This window comes from Coturnix japonica, chromosome 8 (assembly GCF_054131305.1).
Source record: "Coturnix japonica strain WE chromosome 8, WE-NBRP24, whole genome shotgun sequence".
NCBI classification, from domain to species: domain Eukaryota; kingdom Metazoa; phylum Chordata; class Aves; order Galliformes; family Phasianidae; genus Coturnix; species Coturnix japonica.
In genome coordinates this window covers 11,791,157-11,811,020 of record NC_140670.1, presented here as the reverse complement: position 1 = coordinate 11,811,020, position 19,864 = coordinate 11,791,157, and the positions used below count along the sequence as shown (strand labels likewise).

Below are 19,864 nucleotides of genomic sequence, written 5' to 3'. Positions count from 1 at the left end.
GGCATGGCCTGCTCGATGAGCTGTGCTGCTTAAATGGACCAGTCACGTCCTTGTTCCCACTTCAAGAAGCATGTGGATCTGGAGCTAGGGTAGGAACTGAATCCTTGAGTCGTCCAAATCACGGAGAGGGTGTCAGCCTCATTGGCCCTAGAAAAGTAGTTGGAATCCCACCCAGCAGACAAAATCCCATGCTGCAGGTTTTTCCTTTCTCCTGGGTGCGCTCCAGACTTCACTGGAATTGCTCTCTTTCAGTACTTCCAATTAGCAAAAGAAAAGTCACTGAGTAAATTCTTTCTTCAATTCATGTGCATTTTAGTTCTGGCATGACAGCTATAGACTTTTAATGTTCATTTTGTAACTCAACTTTTAGGTTTAAAATATTGCCTCAGATGTGAAACTGAACTAAGTGTATTGTCAATGAGACCTGCATGTACCTCTTGTCATTTGGACAAATAATCTCTATGTATCATCATGTTTCCTTTTTCACATTCTATTAATTTTTTATAAGCTTCATCTGAACTGTAAAACACAAGCTGTTTTCATGTAGATGGTTTTTATGGTGACTAAACATTGGAGAAAGGAAAACAAATAATTGTCCCAACATACACATTGCCTGGAATGAACAGATTGATTTAAAATGCACTGCTCCAGTTCATTGTATAGGCGGCAGTCTTGTATGAATCACTTCTTGTTTTCTGGTCTTCAGTTTTCTAATCCTTAGTTTTCAGGCTTTTGAGCTAAGCTTGTTGCCTTTTTAAGTAACACAAGAATTACATAGGTGTTACTTCCATTGTAGAGGCAAATGTTGGATATAATAGAACAATTAGGTAAGAGCAATTACTGGGGTTTTTTGAAGTTAGTATCTTTCATTACAGAAAATAACTTTTTTCTTCTACTTCTGATCTTAGATGTCACTACAACAAATGTGTACAGCTATTGCTATACTTCTAATAATAAGGATTATAATATAATGCCTATTCATGTCATTTATCTTTTCTAATGTCAGCAAGCACATATACATAGAAATGCTGAATTTTATTTTGAATCCCACTCTAGTTTTGGCTTCATAAATACTTTATAGAAGGGTTGTCTATGAAGTGAGTGTTGAACTGTGTAAAAGAGAAAACTAGGAGAATTGAAAAATCATATATACTTTTCTGCATATAGTAGCATACTTTCAAAACCTTTTCTATCAGGTACGTCTTTTCCATGAAGCTTTGTGTTTCTATAGCCCTTTTTAATGTCTCTCTCAATAATAGGGGCTTTCACTGTTTACTCATTTGTATGTCTTTGCAGTCTTTTTCAGCCATTTTTTCTGATCTCTAAAACTTTTGACTATTTGCTTAGCATTTTAGGGCAGAGTAACCAAAGCCATATACCATGTTCCACTGAACAATGAGTCTTTGTCTTACTCAGCAGTAACTGAAATACTATTGCCATTTCCTCTCTGGTGTCATCTTTCTAACCATACACTGATTACTTCATTCAGCTTTTTACAGTTCCATGCCCTTCTCTTGGAAAGATATACAGACTTAGAGCCCAGTCATACTTCAAACTGGTACAAATGGTCACATTCCTCAGAATAAAATGTAGTATGGCATCTAGTTGCCCATCCACCTTGTTTTCTTCCCCATCTTGTCTGTCTCTGACACAGAAATGTGTCACCTGCAAGTTTTGTCACTTTACTTTGAAGCTTGTTTCCAGATACTGGATGACTGTATTGAACACCATTATGTTTTGTCCTGGCTTTGACCCCACTCGCACTGTAACTGTTTATCATATTGAGAGCTGTGATTCTTGCTTTTTCCTAGGAAGCACATCCAAGCCAATGACAAGGCCCATTGCTGCAGTTCCCTAGCCTGGTTCCTCAGTAGTTTTGTGCAAGGGCTGTGTGGGTGCGCAGCTTCTGGAAGGGGTGGCTGCAGGGTAGGGATGAGCCCCACTGCAGGCTTAGTGCTGCTGACATCTTCCAGAAGCTGCGCTGGTTGGCCTTTGCTGTGAAGTATTCAGTTACCTGTTTCGGCATATTAAACTGAGGTTAATTCTTCTAAAGCTCTTTAAACTGGGACTCAGCAACTTACAGTTTTCACTATAATACAGAATTTCATTTTTATGAAAAGCAATAAGATTAACTGGCCAACTGAATTCTGTGCAGATGAGGGGTAGTTCTTCTCACTGCTGTAGCTTGTTCTGTGGCCAGCACAGGGTGTAGGTAATTTATATTCTCTGTGTCTACATGCTAAATTGAATTCTAGTGCTTCCCTTCCTGGAACTCTTGTACAGTGATGTAACCGCTCATATTAACGGATATTAATTGGTGTGCCTCTCCTTGAACAAACTTCTTCACAAGTCTAAGATTTCTTGTTGGCAATCAAAGCCCTGAAGGCAGGGTCTGTGCTGACATTTAGAACCATGGGCTGGCTGCTGCTGCTGTGTATACAAACATGGAGCAGTGACTCGGATCCAGCAGACCAACAAGGTCAGCTGTGGAGAGCAGAGAAAGGAGAGAGTGGTGTCCGCCTGCTGCTCACACCGTGCCGCATAGATGGGCTCTGTTCATGGGGCCTGTGGGAGATTTTTTCCTTTTTTTTTTTTTTTTTTTTTAAATTCATCATTCTCTGCTGTAGTCATTTACACAAAGGATGCTTTTAAATGAGTAATGAGTGCTTTCCTGTTCAGCAGTTAGTTAAACTGAACTTTGTGTCACAGCTCTTTACGATTCACTCATACAAGACCTAAAATATTCAAGACTGGTAGGGGGGCAAAAAGCTCTGTCTGGCTCATGCTGTTTCTAGGAAAAAGGATTCTTGGGGGGGAAAAAAAACTCTGCAAAGACCTACAAATTATGCAGTGTTCTTTCTGTCTATGAATAGTTTCTCTTGAGAGTGAATGAGGCTGTATTTTTGGATTTGCAGACAAAGCAACTTGTGTTACAACTGGCTTTTCTCCAAAACATACTTTCAGTGCCCATTTTATTTTATTTTTATTTATTTTTTAGATTAAATGATAGACAGCCTGAAACTGATCTGGAGGCTCTTGGGGAAGACATGTCCAGCTGGCCATCTTCATAGTGGCCTTGCAGGTCATCTTCCACAGCAACCTGTCAAGCTGGGCTGTCAATATGCTTTCTGAGACATGGTACTGCTTAGTCTAAGGAATAAAAAAGACTGATATGACTTACTTCTGGAGGTATTGGTAGGCTTTTATTCTTATTACTTCTTGTAAGAAGAAGTCCTCACATACCACTTCTACAATGTTTCAACACATGTAGAAGTGGTACGTGATGACTTCTTCCTACAAGAAGTAATATACCCTGTGCAGATTAAAACTAAGTTATTGGAACTGGTCAGAAAATGTCCTGAATTCTGCCATGACTGTCATTCTGGCACTGAAACAAGCTCTTTTGGTGGAGGGTTGGGCTCTGGGAATCCCATGTCCTCCATTGCAAGGGAGGTCCTCCCTTGTGGGGTGGAGAAATGGCTTTTAAACTTGGGGCTTGGGGTACAAACAGTATGATGGGAGAGCTCATAAACACGAGACTGTTTTACCAAGTAAATCCCTTTTTCTACTTTCTTCTACCTACTCACTCCCATTTTTTACCCCTTTTCTCCCATTCTCTCTCTGAGAAGCTCTGTTGGCCATCCTGCTTCTTGGGCATGACCCTGACAACCAAGGTGTAGTGCCTAGGCGCCGTACTCTTGTCTACTGTGTTGCAATCCCTTCACTTCTTTACTTTCCATGTATTTTGAACATTGTTTTTAGAGAAATCTTGCCTTATCCAATAGTGTTTACCATCTTTTAAGCAAAATAACAACAGCTAATTTTTTTGTCATAGCTGATATCATTGATTTCTTCTAACTCATTCTCCATCTATTGCTAAGAGCCAAAGCATTCTTTAATACACACTTCTAAACTGAAAACTAAACTCAGTATGACTGGGTCCCCATGGTGCAACTTAGGAGGCAGCACAGTAACATAATGTTTTTCAAGTTTTTATAGTAATTTAGAATGTCATTTAAAATGTCGTGTGATTTCACAAGGTTTAGGCAGTTTCACTACTATTTCACTGGACTGATATTAGGTTTTTTTTTTTTTGTTTTTTTTTTTTATTGTCATTTCTTACACATGTGCTCTTTCATGGAGAACAAGGCATTTGCCATTACTAGTTATTAATATGTGGTTAGTTTTCTTATCTAAATCAGAAATCCCATTGTGCTAAGCATTGTACAAAGACACTTGAAGAAGGAGTCTCTGCTCCACTGAGTTAAGCGGTTTTGATACTGAGATCCTTTCACCTTACTTAACATACTACATTTTTGTAGTCCATTACTTAGAATGGATAGAACAAAAATGGAACCTACAAGAGCACTGTCTTGAACCAGTATAGTTTCTCACCTTTACTAGAAGAGGTCTTTCAGAAAGCCCTTATGATTTGTAACTCAGTGGGTCTGGGACACACACTGCATGCACACTTCAGTATCAGTTACATGAGATTACAGCATTCTTTGTTAATTGCTCTCTTGTTACTTGTGTCATTACTACAGCAGTTATGCTTCACATCCACTCTCTCTCCTGCACCTTAGCCTACATGGGTCTGGGCTGGGGGTTTTGCTATCTTTTTTTTAATTCATCATCTGTCTGCAGAAACTTTCAGGAACCTATCTGTTAAAAGATTTTATTGGTTTTATCATGATACCTACAGTAACATTTGCTATAGTTGTATGATCATTCTTTCAGTCTTTCCTTATGAAGTCTTTGTATCTTTTCAGTGTATTCTTTTTATCTCAGAGGTGTTACTGATGGCTTACCTATGTTGTGTTCTGCTATCGTTACTGATTCATAGAGTTTCACAGGATTAAATACATTTTGGCTTTATAAGGCTTCCTTCAAGATATCTTTCCTGTTAGTTTATTCCACTCTGTAATATCAGGAACTTATTCTGTACTCAGTGATAACTTTGAGATATTACCCCTTATAAATACTCTAGTGAATGACGCTACTTCACTGCAAACTTTGGTTGTTTGATCCTAGCCTTCAGCTGTGATCCTGTTCCCTCTCAGTGATGCTCTGGCTGATATTGGTGGACCTATGCCAGATCTCACTGTCACCATGGCTCACAGAGTCAGGCAGGCTACAGAGCAGAGCATGTTCCAAGCCTGTGCACATGCTCAGGAGTCCACTTAAATAGGACACTTTTCAGCCTTTACAGCGTAGTTATTATTTGTTCTCTAGTGTTCAGGGATGCATTTGCTTGTACAGAAATTTGCAAAGAGGTTTTAGAATCCCCGGTTCATTTTCTGTGACACGAATCTGTCTTTTTTCCAGCTCCCTCCAGGATTCTTTCTGTCAGATTAGCATAGTCTGGTGGTCTGCATTCAGGTTGTGAAAAGAGCCTCTGAGCTGTAATCTCACATCTGATGTTGAGTGTGTTGATCCTTTTCTCTTCAGAATGCTGTGGATGGTTGAGAATGTATGGCCTTAATGATTGGCATTATCCTCTGGAACAGTTATTCTCTTTGTTCAAGGCTGTTGTATAGGCATGAAAATCCTGTTCTATGCTCATGACCAAATCTGTACTCTCCTTCATGGTCTTTTTGTCAAGAGTTGTCCAAAAGATCCTTCAGAGAGACAGAAATTTCAACAGCAGCAGTGTATCAGAATGGATAGAAATGTTTATATAGACCTACCAGTCAGTTGGACTCGGCTCCCTCACCCTAGCAGCACCTGGATGTGATCTCACCACACCTTCAGACAATAGCTGGTCTCTGCGGCTTTCTAACCTGAGTGTTCTCCCTAAAGGATTATTTCGCTACCTTGGTTTCCCTCTTGGTTAAACTAGGATGATGTTCTTCTCTTCATAGGATTAGGTGAGGATTAGCTAGTGTTTACTGGCGGCTTGCAGATAAAAGCAGTACTTTGTTTACCTGTATATCTGCATGGGCTTGATGCATGGCTGTGCTCAACTCTGCCTCTGAAAAACACCTGCTTCAGGATACTGTGACAAAATCAGTTCATCTTGCAGTTTGGAGAAGTTTTGCACTATTCTTTTTTTTAGTTATCTTTTTTACTTTTATGTGTTATTGTAATACATAGTATTTGCATGGTTATGCTAGAAGTTCCAATAGCATTTCTAGGTCGAGAGCTGTAAGAACTGTATAAAGAAGAAGGAAACATGATGCCATCCTTCAAGAGTTACCTTGCTAGACAGATAGAGTACTCACTGTCTGCTGTTACCTTTCCAAACCAAGTGTCCCTGGTTTACAGATTAAAGTATCAGGAACCAGAAATTCACAGTGCTTTTTCTGCTGCTTGTGTCAATTCTGAAAATAAAGGCTCTGCAGCAACTGGAATCAGCTAAAAAGCTGGTTGAAAATACATCTTGTTCTTCCATGGCGATATTGGCTCTGTGGGGCTTTCTTAGTAACATGAGCAGATATGACTCAGAAGACAGAGGGAGAACAACTATGTTGTGTAGGAAGTTAAAAAATATTTTTTACCTTTTTTTTTTTTTTGGCCAACATCACAGCCAAGTTTCATTGCCTGTATTTCATTTTTTTAAAAACCCTTCTTGACAGCTTTTGGAACTTGAGCTGGTATCCTCGATTGATCTTAGACAATCAGCTTGAAATCCAAGAGAGATCAAAACAGATGTTTTCAACAGCCAGTTCTTTCTTTCAGAGGGGTTGTGCTACTGAAGAGCTGCAAGGATTAAGCATGTGTGTAGAATACAAGCAGGAGCACATCCACAGAGCAGCTTGTACCCTAGGGACAATAAAGAGGGGCACAAAACATGACATTTGAAATGATGTAATTTATCATTTTTGTAGCACCGAGGTACAAGCTGCTAATGCAGATTTACTTGTGTTTCCTTAGACAAGAGTAGGTGGGGTATTGCCTGCCCCTGCCTTAATTATTTGAATTTGTCCAGATTTGGCTTTTTTTTTTTTCCCCCTTCCATAGGGACATGTAAATATGGGTTCTAAGCTGGAGGAAAATGTTGTTTACAGAGTACAATACAACACTTAAAGTGTGCAGGTGAAAGATCACACCTTCTTGAAACTGTGATAATTACCCATTCTTCCTTCTCCTTACAGGTCTGGACTTTGCCCTCTTATCTGCTCTTTGGTGCCTTTGTCCTTGTTCCCTGTTTATGTTGCTCTTGAGGGTTCCCTTCATCTCCTCCTCCACCCTCATGTTTTCATTTATTCCCTTTAGAGAAAATTTCCTAATCCTTGGCTGCAAACCCCTTCTTTCTTTCAAGCCCTTCAAGTAACCAGCTCCTTCCAGAAAACATTCCTATGCTAATTTTGCTGACAAATTTTTGTCCATGCCATCTTGTTTTGAACTTTTATTGCATTTCTTTCAAGCTCTTAATGGAAGGAGTGAGTAGTTCTGTGCTTGCAAAAGGCCCTTTCTGTAATCTCCAGGCAATGAATAGCCAGGCCCAGTCTGCAGGCAACCACATCTTAGTCCACCTTTCAAAACCCTTATCTTTTGCTCTCATTTCTATTGTTTTAGACCCACTGGTTTAGTCACTTTCCCACCTAATGTTTTAGTACACATCACAGAAGTTGACAGTTATGATTGCTTGGGCTAATACAAAAGTATTGTGAATGTATAAAGGAAAAATTATCACAGAATCATTAAGGTTGTAGAAGACTACTTAAGTCATCTAGACCAAGTCAGCCCATCACCACTGTCCACTAACCTCAACCTTCAGTGCTACATACCGCATTTTCTTTTACAGACTTAGTGTGTTTTAGCCAAAGGATCAGATTGAAAGTCTGTGAATTTAAGTTGTTGGCTCTAATTGCTACAAAAATTGTTCATAGGGTTTCCCACCAACTTCAGCAGGAGTGGGAGTTCATCCAAAACAGTTCTCAACAAGAGCAGACAGTTTTATTTACCATCAGCAGGAACAGCATCTTACTGTGTGCATTCTGGTAGTATTTGGTGTTCTAGCGTCCATTTTGAATCCTTTGATCCAGATATTCTGGGAACATAAAGGAGACATGGTTGCTATTTAGATAGGATGTTTGTTCAGTGCTGGTGCAAACTGCTGTTTTTCTGCAGGCTGCGAAACAGAAACATTGTCCTTGTGAGAAGCTCTGCAGATTTAACAGTCTGACAGCTGGGAAATCCTGTTCTCTTGCTGTGCCCCTCTCCCCTCCCCTTCTTGCTAGATTCGCTTCTGTTTCTGCTTCCAAAGATGAAAATCTCACCCCCTATAGTGTCTTGTGGGTATCTCCATCTTAGGTAAACAGCATTTTTTGTAGGCTCTGTTGATTGTGTCAGATTGTATTCTAGTCATCTTCCCAGAAAAACAAAATAAAACAAAGCCAACAAGAAGTCATTCACCATTTGTCCAAAATGTCCAAAATGCTTTCCAATTTGTGTTACTAATGCTACATAGATTTGTTTAATATTCAAATTATGTCAAAAAATAATTATTATTTTGCACTGTTCTACTGCTTCAAGCATTTTTGCTTTAGGAAATTGTCCCTATAACCTGTCTCATTGTGTCGTTAGCACTGTATGGTTTTCTCTGCCATCCTCCTCCTGAGTTGCTGAGAGCCTGGTGATGGGGAGTGGGGCTGCCTGAGAGCTGCTGGCTTTGCCTGCACCAGCAGCCTGCATGCAGCAGCGCATGATATGGTTTCGCACAATGCCCTGCTAATGCCCTCGTCAGCAGCTTCTGAGGGAAGAGCTGCACTGGAAAATACAATAATGGTCCTCTGCAAGCAATAGGGAGTGCGTGGACTGGAGCTAAATTTGGAAATCTAAAGCTTATTTCATGCAAGATTATTAGAATTATTTGGGTTTCAAAGCGCGTGTTCACACACATGCATATATTGAGGGCCAGCCTTTCCACGTGACTGCTGGATCTGAGTGCAGTTGTTATTTATAGACAGCAGGAGCAGTGATGGCATTATCTTGTAGCACTTTGGTCCTGAAATTACAGCACTTCTGTGTGGGGAGAAGGGACCAGGTGCCCTCCATGGGAATTTACACAGTCTGCTCACCCATAAATGTCTCTGTGATGAGATGCTCACAAATAACTCTTTCGCTCTTCCTCATTTTTTGCGTTTTCAAACAGAAAAGAAAGGCACTGAAAGATCAGTGTGGTTGTGATTTGTGTTGCTTTCATTCCTCAGTGCATGGAGGAAGCAACTAGCTGTGTTCATGTTTTCATCTGTTCCATAGCTAACCTGTTTCTATTCATGTAAAAACATAAACATTCCCCTGAGGACAAGGAAATAGCAATTTCTACTCTGACTAACACTAACGTTCATATGAACGTTCTAAACAAACTAAGCCTTCTGTTGCAAGGCACTGTGCCTGCAGTGCTGCCAGCATGACTGGGCCATGCAGGAGCACAGCAAAGCTGCGGCCTCAAGGCATATGGGTGCAGAACAGCCACCTGCCCCTGCCTCTGCACGGAGCCCAAGTGCTGCGGGGCCAAGCCAGCTGGAAACAACAGCATAAAGTCAAGCAAGGGCTGTCTGGGAAAAAAAAAACAAAACAAAACAAAAAAAGCTCACTGGTCTCCCTGGTCAGGTTCACAGGGTGGTCATGCAGACAGATGCTCAAGCACAGCTGGGTGTACGACAGCATGACAGGGTGTAGGATGGGTAGGACCTGCAGGCAGAACTGCTGCTGCTGAGCACTTTGTGTCTTGAAAATATGATAAAAATAATCTGAAGATCAGAGTAGCTTTATTTAGGCCTTGAATCCCATTTTTTGTTTTATGCCAACTTTGGTTCTCTGTGTGGCTCTAATTGTAATGGAACATCAATGAGTTTTCCTTAATTGGTAATAAAATAGATGTGGTGCATGTTGTATCTTAAAGGAAATCAGAATGCCTTAATGAGAGCTTCTGTTGCTCAGAGTCTGCTCCCTTAGTACAACTGTATTTGAGCTGAGAAAAAAAAAGAATGAATTTAGCAGGTGATTGTTGTGTATTTTAAACTGTATTGTTGTAGCAGTATCAGTGATGATCCAAGGCTCTAAGTAATGCAAGATTTGTAGGGAAAAGCAGTTATCTATTGCTTGACCAACTAAAGCAGCTAGAAGAAACAAACTTTCAGGGTGTGCAATTCCTCTCTTGCTTCAGATAGTTACCAGGTTCCCAGCACTGCTTGGAACAATTTAACTTCAGTTTTATTAATTAAATGTTAATTCGTCAGGTAGTTCTCAAAGGAAGGTGGTGAGTATCAAAGGAGAAGTGGAGGTTGCTGGCAAAGGGAAGGTAGCAGGCTGAGTGGGATTGATGGGACATGGAGAGAAAAGCAGAAGTGATAACGCTTTAGAAAACCAAAGCATAGGGAGTGAAGAGGGAAACACTGTCTGTTTGAATCTGCAGTACTTGCTCTGATCTGTGTTAGAACAGAAATAATTAAGTCAAAAAATCTTGTTGACTGAGTTTCTTTTTGTTAATATCCTAAACTATTTCCACGTTCAGCGCAGACAGGTTGTTCTATATGTAGGAGCAACTTTTTTTTCAAAATGAAAACAAGAGGATATGCCCAGGGTGCTTACAGCTTATTTCTGCTTGAACTCAGAGTTTGGATAATGCAAAAGATGGTCCTGCCACCCCCAACTTTGAAAACTAACTTTTTTTTGTTTTGCTTTAATGCTTGAAGATAGGCTGGCAAACTGTGTTCAGCTAATCAGAGAAAAACAAAAAATCCTGAGGACACCTGATAAAACATTCTTTTCTCATTAAAAAATAAAGATGTAAGATGATGTAAAATAAATGTTAGGAGCGAAACTGCAAAACCAAGAAGCAAAAGTTCCTAAAATAGCATTTGGTCCTTCTCAGAAGTTCTGGCTGTGCAATGTTAACTTTGGAAACATGTTTCTGCTATAAATTTTGGTTGTGTGATTTTTTTGTGGGTTTGTTTGGTTTTTTTTTCCTCCTTGAAAGCCTCTCCAGATGTTCTGCGGTTGTTGCCTGCAAGTGTTCCATGGCAGGCATGAGAATGGCGGCACAGAGCAGGAGCCCCTTGATGTGGCAGTGGTGGTTTTTCCTTCCTGCAAAGGGAAGGTGTGTGATCTGCTCTGGGCCTCGTTCAGCCACAGGCAGTGTGACCTTCAGCACAGCACCTGTACTCAAAGTAAAACAACTTCTTTAAGACTTAGCCAGCAAGCCGTGGGTCTGGATGGCCACAGCAGCGGCCTCTGCAGGAGCTCCCCACTGTTCCTGTAACATTAAGTATTTCTTAATTTTCTTGCATTTTTAAGTAGTAATAAATACAAGGCAGACATGAAGTCTTTTCATATGCAAGCTTTTTGAAATTCCTTTGCTCATAATCACAGATTCATTGGATTATAGAAGTCTTTAAAAGTCATCAGAGCCATTCTCTATTGGCTAAGGAGCCCCCAGTGTCATTTTCACTGCTTGTTTTTCTGACCTGTTCTCATCATCTCCAGTCATGGAGGTTCCTCAGCTTACTGTTTTCTGATGAGGAAAGTTGTCCTGGTAACTAACCAATATATTTGCTATGTCTTTGTAGTTTATTATTTTCTGACTTTTATTCTGCTGATATAGATACTAGGGTATTACTCTTTAAAATGGAATACTGCTCTCAATCTTCCCTCTTCTTAAATAGCTAAATAAATAAACTCACTCCATGCAGTCTTTTCCTCATGGTTAGTTTGATAGCTCATTCTCTGCCCATTCAGTGGGTGTATAATGTTGCTGAGGAGAGAGATACTTCTTGAACTGCGCATCCACTCATGCAGCCAAGTACCTTCAGCTCCACCTGGAAGAGCTCTTGCCTGCAGAGGCTTTTCCCACTCTGTTGTGAAGGTATGCGGTGCCATACCTTGTACTTGTCTCTGCTGAACACTGTTTCAGACTGCTTCTCCAACTTGTCTAGATCATTTTAATATTAAAGTTCTGAAGTAAACCAATGTTTCTTTGCAGCTTGTGCCATCTGTAAGTTGGACCGAATATGTTCGTTCTCTTTATCCACAGATCCTTTTTTCCGTCATGGTTATCTGCAAATGAAGCACATAATAATTTTAGACCCTGAACAGACTTCTGCATCAGAAGCCTATCTGATTATGCTCGGGTTTATTACTGCCATTGGCTTAATATTTCTGTAAGTTTAAGTTTCCAGCCGTTTTCTGTGTGTTCAGCTAGACCTTATTTCTTCTGTCTGTTTGCCAGAAAGTCGTGTGGAGAAGTGCTGAAGCCTCAGTAACATCAAAATAATGTACACTCTGCACTCAAGATCCTTTGTTTGCTAGCAAAAAGAAAGTTTCTGATCAATCCATTACTCATTTTTCACTTTTCTCTTAGTTGTTTTGAATCATTTTGCTTTTTTTTCTCCCCTAATAAGTTACTGGATCTTTAATTTTGTAGTTCTTCCTTCAGCTTTTTTGAAAATAAGCACTAGATTTTGCCTTTTCCAGTCTTTTCATCTTTCTACTGTCTGTGCATGGATTCCCTGTGTTGAATCTCTGGTCAAATGCCTCTGATATTTTTTTGTAGCAATTTGTATTGTTAGGCCTGCTGTTAGTCAGCTCAGAAGTTGTTTACAGTAGTGATCAGAGAGCTCAAAATGGTTTAAGGGGGAGTGAGCCTCTCACCTGTGGGTCACCCAAAGTTTGAATCTACCCAAAGATGGGCTGCCATGAGTCATTTCCATTTTTCAGATGCTTGTGTTATGTGTGAAATCTGTTGACGACTAAAGCTGGTGTTACACAATAAAGGCACACAGCAGTAATGAAAGACACTGTTGTTTGAAATCGAGGCAGTGAAACTAACAATTGGATGAGTAAGAAGACGAACAGTCTAATGCTATTTAAGTGCATTTCTTTTGGAAAGCCAAATTCAAGAGCTCACAATTTGCTTGCTTGTGGCCTTTCACTGGCTTTGTCTTCTCTTTATAATGGTTCGTGTTTTCAGATGTAGCAACATGGGTACTGCTAAGCCTAAATGAGATGCTTATGTATTTTATCTGGATCCACACAGTGTGTTTATTGCTTGCCAAATTGAGCCATTGTGCTATGTTTTGTAATGTATTACTTCAAAGTTAATGTAGTGAATCTGGTAAGATGCTCTGCCAAGTTTTGGCAAGTACAGAAGGAAACTGGGAAATCCCAGTTCCACTGAAGTCATGGGATAAGGATAGCAGTATTCAGGTCTGTATCTCCAGCATGTCCTCTTCCAATTGGCAAGAGCTTTTGAGAAAACCTGTATATGTATTTGTGTGTGTGTATGTGTTTATGTCTGAAGGGGTATTTATGAAGAGCTGAAAGTACGCCAAGGCAAACTGGACCCATAGTCCAGACAAGTCTAGTATGTTGTGGCAGCCTTGAGAGCTCATGCTTGATAATGCTCAGGTTTTATTAGGATTTTATTTGATAACGCCTATGTTAGTTAATTCAGTATTGCATCTAGTTTAATTGGGCATCCCCCACATTATCTGTTGTGCTACAAACCTTCATGACGTTTGCTTTTTCATTCACGACAATATATGTAACTGTATTATAGATTGATCCCACAAGGGCAAAGCTGGGTATTTCTGCAGGACACAAATGTGGCTTTGGTAATGGAGGAAACATTGTTGATAAAGGATATGACTTTATATTGTGGTGAAAGCCGGTATCGTACACTGCTCTGCAGCACTGAATGATGGCTGTTGATTCTGTGTTTGTGTTGGGCTTAGCAGGGCAGCTCCTGCCTACTCCGTGGGGGAATTCATTTCTACACAGCTCCCTGTGCCCTTTTTACAGAACGGGTCCATTCAAAGGTGCTACTAATGGCACTGGTCTTCTCACTCAAGACAGTTCTGTGTTGATATTGTTCAACTTCAGACCAAATCGGTCCATTTAATCCAGTCTACTAACCACAACTGTTCCAGCTGATTCTGCCTGATGGAGAGCATCAGGCACAGCCCCCAGCTGCTCCAGGAAGGTAGGCAGCAGGGCATGAGCCCCATGGGATAGGATGGGAGCAGCATGGGGGGCAGGCCTAGTGCTGTGCTGCAGGCAATGCTGGCAGCCAGGCCTGTGAGAGGTGGGTGCCCGGCTCCTGCTGCACAGCCACAGGCAGGCTGAGCTGCCAGGCTGCTGAAAAATTGACACTTCTGCTTTGTAATTGGGTTGCATGCATTTCTTTTGTGCTCTTGGCATTGGGGCGGATGCAGAGAAGAAGGCTGTATAATGACGGGGGTAGGGCTTATCTGTCAGTAGGTCAGGACATGCAGGGGTACCTAGGCAGAGCTGAGAGGAGGGGAGAACACCCATGCTCCAAGCTGCTTTTAATGGCTAATTACATCCTCTTTCCTCCATAGTCTTGCTTTCCTGCCCTGGCTGACTCAGAGAGGTTAGTCAGCCATTGCCAGGCTCTGCTGACGTGCCTGAGGAGGGAGGAGAGCTGCAGAAAAAGCAGTCTTGGCAGCAGCCAGGAATGAGCAGTTTCTCCCCTCTCTCTCCTTTTCCCAGCTCCTTACAAGTAAAAATGGCTCTTAGAACAAGAGGAAAACAGACACTTTCCTGTTCTCCAAAACTCTGGATGAAGATTTTGTCCTTTTAAGGCAAATGGAGTTATTTCTGTAATAATGCAGCACTTTGAGCATTAACTAGTTAACGTATTTTATATTTGTTTTCCAAACACTGTGCATTCTGCATTATCCTATGCGAAAAGAATGACATTCTTAAATAACCAAGATGATAGTTATTTTCATTCCTTTCCTTCTCTTTGTGTCAGTTTCACTTCCCTCCCCATCGTATTATTTCACACGGTAATTTATAAGCACTGTATTCAGATTGTGGTTTATGCAGCAAAGGATATAAAGCCATCAGTAGCTCCGTATTCCCTCTACATGGAGTTTATTGCCTTTACATGGAGTTCTCCATACAAAACATACAAATTTGGTCCTACAAGCAATATAAAATTAAGGGATAGAATTTTGGGGGAAGAAAAAGATCAAAGAACCCCTCGACTTTTTTACAGATCTTGTAAAAATGTATCAGCCAAATGCATTTCATTCTGGGATATAGAAGCAAGCCAGAGAGGTGGTGCTGAATAGATAGTTATCCAAATCAGACTCATCCTTTTTTTCCTAATATTTTCATGGCAGTGAGTAAGAAATATGGGTCTGCCAGCCTGCCTATTGAACTATCTGCTGCAGCTTAACTGCAGCAAGAAAGCGGTAATCCTATTGTGCTTCTCCAGCAGTCTCCCGGGAAGCTGAAGGCATTGAAATTACTGAGCTGTTGTCCTATCCCCTCCTCACCTGTCTTTGCAGCTGTAAATATAGTGTCTGCCTGTAAATAACAGTTTGCTGCATCTTTAAGCGCGTTCTCTAACAAGAGGCGGTGATTTACTGAGGTGATAAGCTGTAACTAATACTAGGGTATCATAATAGGTAAATAGATTAACGCCATGCTTCTCTGTATTTTGCTTTCTAGGGAGCCCACTGGCTCATTCGCTCCTAGATGCTTACTGCAGCACTTTGCGATGTGCTGAGTTAAATCAGTTGGCTACAGGATTGTACCTATTGACGGTGGTGTGTATACAGCTAATGAAATGCATTAGGCAATCTATCGGGTAGCATTGATTGCTTAGCCTATTTGCCTTTCCTTTTCTGTTCCCCTACCCAAAAATGATTATAATGGACTATTCCCAATATTCAGTGTCAGGACAATAAACTACTCTTCAAGACATGCCATCATCATTCATCATGTAATTGTTGCTTTGTGAATGCAAGTACGCTGGCAGCCTTTGTCACTGAGAAGTAACTGTGCGGACAGCCTTGGTGGGAGGTATGGTTTCCTTCCCCTCCAAAGCACAGGATCCTGGCGATGGGAGCACCTTGTCTAATGTGTGCAGGAGAGCTCTGCTTTGTCTCCAAATGACAGGTCTTCATCTCCAAAGGGCCCTAGCAAAAGTTGAGCAATGTCGGGGGTTGTTGCCAGCCTGAATAATGGTGCTGCACATCTTGTGATATTTGGCACGTTCCTAAGTACCTGGCTCCTGGAGGCAGGGGATTAAATAACGATTGCTTCCTTTCTCTTTGAAGCAAAGCTTAGCTCTGCGGTTGCAAAGAAATGCTTGAAATGTCACTCAAGTCGAAGGGAAAAAAATCTTCTGCCTTCCACAACTGTCTGTCCCCAGGCTCGCAGCGCACACATCGCGGTGTTACTCTGTGATTTTTCAATGAAAGCACTTAGAAGTACAGGAGGCACCCAGAAGGCCACAGCGGGGCCAGCTGTGGGATGTGGGGTATTGTCAGTGTGGTGGGGAGAGACCAGCCTACTCTGCACGGAGGCACTTTCCCCTCCTCTCTCTGGAGACGGGCAAAACAACGAGCTGGCTGCAGGGAGCTGAATGCCTCTTTCTTAAATTCTTTTTCTTGCTTCCTTCAGAAACCTCGTTGGCTAGTTGAGATTGGAATCTCTCTCCTTTTGAAATCTCTGTTTTTCTCCATTTCACTAGTGCAAAAACAGAGGCTGCTCATTTCTGTGTTGGTTCCCTAACAGTCATTCCTAGCAAATTGGTATTGATTTATTCCTATGAAAATGCATCAACGTTTGAAGTAAAATGCAATCCCATTAAGGATGATACAGGTTTTCCAAATGGAGAAAAGTAGGTCAAATATTGTACCAATCAGCTCAGAGCATGTCCCTTTAAGCAAAATAAATGTGTGAATACACTTAAACTGTCAGCACGTCATTTGATTGCCATTATTATGCATCTTTTGGCATGAGCTGGCAAAGCCCTCTGCGGCTGCACGTTGGCTGAAAATGTCAGTTCTGGGGAGTTAACCAGGCTATGCTCTACATTTGTTTGTGTATGGGGGAGCGAGGAGGTGCACGCTTAAAGGATTTTTGTTTCCTCCTTGCAACAGTTGACTTCAACTTAGGCGGGAGAGCTGGGTTATTATATGCAAGGGACATTGTAGCAATGCAGCACAGGAATACGATTTAAATCTGATCATTAAAGTGCCGCAGTGAGAGGCTGTGAGAGACGGTGTGGATGGTCCATCTGCAAAATCTGTGCTCCTGTTGCAAGAAGGAGGGGTGGAGGGGGAAGAAAAAGCAGCTGCTTGGCTGTGCTGTGAGAGGGAGAGACTGACTGTTGGCACCATCTGTAGCTGTCCTTTGTGCTTGCTGCTTTATCTGTTCATTATAGTACGAAACTGAATTTCTCGTGCTTTGAGTGTAAATGAGTTGAGATGTGCCCAATACTGTCAGCATAAAAAGCAGTAACTAAGTACACTAAAGATGAATAGTGTAATCTGTAAATTCATTTTCAGTTTGTTTCATCTGACTTGAATAGCAGAGGAAGTAATGTTCTCCAGAAGGCAGCTGTACCAGATGTGAGATGCACACTCCCCCTACATGCTGAGCACACAGCAGTTCGTGGCAGGGCAGGGAGAGGGCAGTGGGCCCCTGTCCAGCCAGGTCAGTGCGGCAGACTGGGAACTCTGGGCAGCATTTGCTTTCATTGCTGCACTAACACCAACATTGGGAAGAGAGTGATTATCGTACATGGTACATGAGTTGAGATGTCCCCAGGGAGAAAGGTTAAACCTCTCAGTAATGAGTGCTGTGATAGGGATGAGTAGATGTGTTACCTTTTATACCTGCAGTCTCCCTAGTTTCTGAAAACAGGAGTCCTCTCCAGATAACTTGTAGAATGTAACTGTCTGGCTTATCTTGAGGGCTTCTTTGTTCTTTGACAGTTCACATTTCACCTTTATAAATGTGTGTGTTAGATATTAGTAATAATAATAACTCATTAAGATCTTCTCTTATCTCCACCTCACCAAAGCAATGTTATCTCACTGGCATATTCCTTTTCTAAGGGTTACTCTGCTTTTTTCCAAAGCAGGTATGTCTTTTGTTTGCAGATTCATGTCCTCAGCCCCATTAGGTTGCTTCTTTTTATCTTATTTGTCAAGTGCCTATACGTGTACAGAAGGAGCAATGCCCTGCTTGCATCAAAGCCGCATGTAAGATGGGCGATTTCCATTTGACACTGCAGTAATTGCACTGAGTGCAGCGTTGTGATGCTCAGCATCCCCTGTTGCTCCAACATGGCTGCACTGCTGTGCAGCAGCATGGTGCTTGCCTGCAATGCTCCAGTGGCTGTGCTGTGGGTAGCAGCTGTGCCAGGCTGTGGCCACGTCACAGGGCAGCTGGAAAAGGGGAGCACATTAGTAATGATAGGGAAGGGATAAAAGGTAAGTGTAATGTGATCAGATGCATGTTGACAGATTCCTTAGCTAATAGAGAAGCAGCTTAGGCTGACACTCGCTGGAACATTTTGCACCACTCGGGGGAACACTCTGGAGGCTGCATGCGAGGTTAACCATTTTTGAGTGGTTGTATGTGGTTACATAAAGGAGCGATGTCCCCTTCTTGTCAAAGCAGAGCTCTAAAATGCCTCCCTGAACACTACTGCTGACCTTCCATTTGATAAATGCGAGGAATGTACTGCATTGCCTTTGTCCAAATGTGTGATTAATTCACAGGAATAGTCTGGCTTAAAATATTTTCCTTGTGTGGCCATTAAGCTTGAGAAATTCCAATTGTTTTCCTGACTGAAAAATCACGTTTGTGGGTGTTCTTGGCAAAACAAGTTCTTTTTCTTTTTTTTTTTTTTTCCTCGGCAAATATGACTTCACAATTAGTCCCTTTGGAATTTGCTCTATTAAATGTTTGTTAACAGGACCTCTGAGTATCTACTGTGCCAAAAAGGTGGTTGCCACTGATGGTTTGCTGCTGCTTGGGGTTGTGTTACTGGGCTAGAGGATATCCATTAGAAAAAAATACGAATTGAAACTAAAAGCCTCAATTTTGGAGAATTCTGCTCTCGATCTTTTAAACTGGAAAGCCTAAAGTTATACGTAGAGCTTTCCTGCTTAAAGCTGCTTTAGCACTTTGCTTTTCGAGTAGCCTTCTGGTTCTCACCTGCCAGCACAATCTGTTGATTTGTTCCATTCATACCACCTTAGGAAAGCACTTAGTTTTTAAAAAATATACAAGCACAAAGCATGTTATTGTGATGAGGCTTATGCAAAGCACACTTTAAAGGATGAAAATCCCCAAACACTTCCACGTGAAAATGCTTCTCTAGTTGCAGAACAGAGTTCAGTTCACGTGCACCTCATTGATGGGGCCCTTTGCCATGCAATTGGCAGCATCTCACCCCATGGAGCCACTCCTGCTGCTGGCACCATGTCGGCTCTGTGGTTCAGTGGTTCTGTTGGTGCTTCTTTGCAAAGCCATGTCTCATCACAGCCAGACCCAACTCTCAATCTTTTTCAGGTTGTGTTTACTCCAGTGTACATGGGTTTTGTAAAGGGGGCTGGTCTTCTCTGTCTGTGAGTGCTTAAGGAAAAGGACACATTTTCAGAGATAATGAACCCTTTCATGTCTTCTGAGGGAGTTGCAAGCTTTTAGTCTCTCTAGGAAATCTCTGTCTATCATCGTTCATAAACATGATGTTCCTGTAAGCACTGAAGCACCCTCATTGCCCAGAAGATTAGTCACATAATGGAGATAAGCATTTAGGGGTTATGCTGGTTCAAATACAGATGGAAGTACCTAACTTCTGTATACCTGCCCACATTAGCACGGCTGTACTCTCTTGTTTATCTATTCAGGACTGGTAGCTAATGGCAGTTTTGGAAATGAATTCCAGCACATGGGTTCCTCTTCATGCCTCTCCAATTATGTTTTAGCATAAAAATAGCCAACAGAAAAGAGGTCTTGTTATCCACTGCTCCCTTCTGTGAATGATGTCTTCTGCATGATTTTCTTACATTTCTATTTGTGTGAAATGAATTCTTCAGTGCCTTTCTTCACCCACAACAGCTACCCCATGTCCTTGTGCCTCATC

The 19,864-nt window shown here is 41.5% G+C and overlaps 1 protein-coding gene across 36 annotated transcripts in view; it reads left to right on the top strand.

Moving 5' to 3' along the window:
- The window catches only part of ZMIZ1 (zinc finger MIZ-type containing 1), a 317,066-nt gene that overhangs the window by 247,701 nt on the left and 49,501 nt on the right, over positions 1-19,864 (top strand). The window lies entirely within an intron of this gene.